The sequence below is a fragment of the Odontomachus brunneus genome, unplaced genomic scaffold (genome assembly GCF_010583005.1).
Source record: "Odontomachus brunneus isolate Ranch 3 - 2012 unplaced genomic scaffold, Obru_v1 Obru_scaffold_240, whole genome shotgun sequence".
NCBI lineage: Eukaryota > Metazoa > Arthropoda > Insecta > Hymenoptera > Formicidae > Odontomachus > Odontomachus brunneus.
This window is the reverse complement of record NW_022639690.1, coordinates 124,258-128,232: the sequence shown is the minus strand read 5'-3', so window position 1 is coordinate 128,232 and position 3,975 is coordinate 124,258. Positions and strand designations below refer to the sequence as shown.

Sequence of the window (3,975 nt, the reverse complement as noted above, 5' to 3'; positions counted from 1 at the left end):
GTTTTTTTCAAGTCAAAGTAATGAAGCAGCACATGTCGAAAAAACAACTTATCACGTTCCATATTTAATCAAAAGAAAAAATAGCACTGCTCGCTTAAATGAATCTCTTCGCACTGAATTTTATTGACAAATGTCTAACCTCTAAAATGCAGCCAGTTTCAGATGTCAAAATAAATTACACCTACAACTAACGTCATCTAACTGTGAGCCGCAGGAACTAAGTTTACCACTTAATAATTACAATCATATTTTGTATTGTTAGGAATAGCCCAAGTAAAACATAATAGTCAAAAGAATATTAATTTGATATTCTTTTGTCCGATACTTGACATAAATTTGTTTAATATTTGGTAAAAATGACGTCAAATTGATATCATTTTGATTCTTATGTCTTACTTGGGAGGCTATAATGCAATAGAAGTCATACTAAAATTTAATAAAAAATTAAATTTGAAAATGTATTGCGAATCCATAGTAGATGTACAATGTACGTCCATGATGGATGTTATATGGATATCCATTATCGAAGAATTGTAAACGTCTATTAGAGATCCACTTGTCCACTGTGGAGATAGATGTCTGGTGGAGCTATAGATGATCTATGGATGGCTAATGGAGGTTTTATTTTGTGTGGGAAGTGATTACATAGGCCTGCAAAATTGGAGGTGAAAGTAGATTAGAATCTGACAATTTTTTTCTTACGAAATTTTTGCACTGAATCCAAATCCGTCTGCAGAATTGTTCTATCACGTTAGGATTTCAAGATATCCTAACTTAAAGCCAAGAAACCGTTTTTAACTGTATTTTAAATTAAATTAAAAATTGAAAAAATTTTTTTGTCAAATCTATCAACGGTATTGGTAACGGTTTACTACTATACGGCCTCTTCAAAATCCATTTTAAACCATCTCAAAGCAATTTTTTCTTCCAGAGATATACCGATTCAAAGTTCGATAAATTGTATTTCGTAGGAGCCTAATCTTTAACGCAAGGTAGGTAAAGTATCCGGCCAGTGAAGGTGAAGGGGCCGTATAGTAGTAAATGATACCGTTGACGGATTTGACAAAAATATTTTTCTCAATTTTTAATTTAATTTAAAATATGGTTGAAAACGACTTTTTGGTAGTTTTAGTTTAAAATATTTCGAAATTCTGACGTGATAGAGCAACTCTGTGTCCAGATACGAATTCAGCGCAAAAACTTATGGAAGAAAACATTACCAGATCCCAATCAACAAAACCAGTTATTAATAAACTATATTTCGTCTATGTTATTAATAAACCATATTTCGTATTTTGTGTGTACGTCGCTATGTGGTTTCGATCCTGTAGCACTTTTACAAAAATGTGTTACTGATAATTACTAAAAAAACAAAAGTAATTAATTACTTCTCAGTGATTCAGTGATTATTTGACGAATTATGTATCGTGTATATTCTGTTAAATTTCCACAAATTGACTTATCGGCATAGAACAATTTAATGTTTGATTATTTTCTTTAAATAATAAAAAACTTGATATTTAATATTTTATTTTATATTTTATTTTATATTTTGCGTCGCTACGTGGTTTCGATTTTGTAGTGGTCGCCCCATTTTTCTCATATTGCGTTATCTGCTGGTTAACCTGAATAAAACTAAAACTCATGGTGTCAATGAGTTGTGACGATATTTTACTGAATTATATTTATAATATATTCTTGTATCGTTCTTTCAAACAACATTATAATGGTTATTTAAAAATGATGCAAACGATGCAACAATTGATATTGTTATATATCAACGAACCATAATAGCATGATTGCTTTTAGATTTTTAATTAAGCATTGTGACGAAGTAGAGCAAACAATAAGTTAGTTTAAAAATACAAGATATCTCTTACGATAAAAATACGAGAAAACTCAATTTTAACTGTAAACACGCAAAATTGAGGGTTTTTTCGTTTTTTTTCGTAAAAGATATCTTGTATTTTTATGTAACAATTCATATTAACCATGAGAAAATTAATGTTTATCTGTTTCGTTATTATGGAATAATTTACACTAGTACGTAATCAGAAAAACCTAATAATACATCAGTGATTATCACTGTCGCCATAATCACTGAATTACTCTGTAGCACCAATAACTTTGTAATTTAAACATTCAAAATTATTTGTCACTAATAATAAAACTACTGAGCAATAGTAATTCATTACAGATCAACCATTAATACTTTTCTGTAAGGGATATATATATATATACAGGGTGCGGCGCCAAAATCCGGACAAAATTCAATTTAAAATTCTCGTCTTTCTATACCACAGGTAGATGTCGCGATTAGCGTTTAAATAGCTTGACGAATGTACTAAACCATTATAACCTCGAAACAGTCGCAATGTTGAAACCAAGTGCGGAGTATAACCGAAGAACCGCGATTATCGAAAGTGTTCGCGCTGGGCGCTTGGCGACAGAAATCATTCGGTTCTTCGGGTACCCATGATCGATTGTGTATGATGTCATCGCAAAGTACAGTATGAGTTGGAGAAGTCCAACGAAAATTTTTTCCGGTGAATGTTCACGTGCTAGGTGTTATATCCAGTGAGGGTGATGTCATGCCACCACATTTCTTTAACAAAGGGGAAAATGTCACAAAAGAAGTTTATTTGCGTGTTCTGACAAATATAATGAAGCCGTGGATGGAAACTGTGTCGACTGGAAAGCCATATGTTTTCCAGCAGGACGGTGCGCCCGCCCATACAAGTCATTTGGTGCAAAATTGGTTGTTGGACAACGTCGATGTCATATTTTGACGTTTTGGTCGAAAGAATTCTGGCCTTCCAACAGCCCAGATTTGAATCCTTTGGACTTCTATGTATGGAGCGTAGTTGAAAAAGTCACGAATAAGTCCAGACATCCAAACGTCGCATCATTCAGAGCCGCTATTGAAGCGGCATTCACCGATATGAACCGTGACACATTAAAGTGCGCCTACGCACGCTTCAGACCGAGAATGGAGGCAGTCATTCAAGCAAGCGGGGGATATATTGAGTAAATGTTTTCTTTATGGCCTTACAAACAATGTGGTTAAAAACATTTTGTAAACCTTTTCGTTTTTGCAATTAAAATATGTTTGGAAAAATGTATAATTTGTCCGGATTTTGGCGCCGCACCCTGTATATATATATATATATATATATATATATATATATATATATATATATATATCTGATCTTCCAAATCAATTTCAAAACTCTGATTCTTTGCAATTTTTAACGATATTTCTCCGTCAAAGAAAGAACCAAAGTATTAAATTAAACATTGAACACATAACATCACGTTGGCGTTGCATAACGCGATAATAATATCTGGCAGCCATCGGACTCTAAACGTGTTTTCACCATTGTTTCGTACGTTTATGGTAATGCGCTTGTAGTACACCGGTTACATGATAATGAAGCGTGTAATCACTAATAACAGTCTTTCGTATACTCGCCGAAAACACGAACATACGCGCATGTAAACTGGAGCGAAACGTGGCGCGCTGCATTACGGAGCACCGGCGGTTTACCTGCAAGACGATACGCACCTCTAAGATGGTGGTTCAATTACACTAAGACAAAGTTGCGGTACTTTTGTTTAACCTCGGGAGTGCCACTTCTATTTTGTGAAATGCCGAGCATCCGCTTTGAGGGAATTTATCGCACGGGGGTTGCCGCACGAAAGACGCAAAGAGAGAGAAAGGGAAGAAAGGAGGAGGGCGAGTGGTTGAAATGAGGAAAATCAATACCGCCGAAGAAATAACATCCCAGGTATAAGGGAAAGCCGCGCCATCTAAAAATATTGATACTTTAACTAAGGAGAAAAGTTTGGCCTCGCGCGCGCGCTCGCTTACTGCCGCGCAGTACCGACGGGGAGGACGGAGGCGACTTGGCATCTGCGGCGGCTGGTATTGACGGGTCTCCAATTCTATCAGGCTCCGGGAAAATATATATGTAT

At 35.2% G+C, this 3,975-nt stretch overlaps 1 protein-coding gene across 3 annotated transcripts in view; it reads right to left on the bottom strand.

The window, feature by feature from the left end:
* Nucleotides 1–3,975, bottom strand: part of LOC116852612 (SEC14-like protein 2) — a 158,808-nt gene that overhangs the window by 41,098 nt on the left and 113,735 nt on the right. The gene's annotated exons all lie outside the window — the stretch shown is intronic.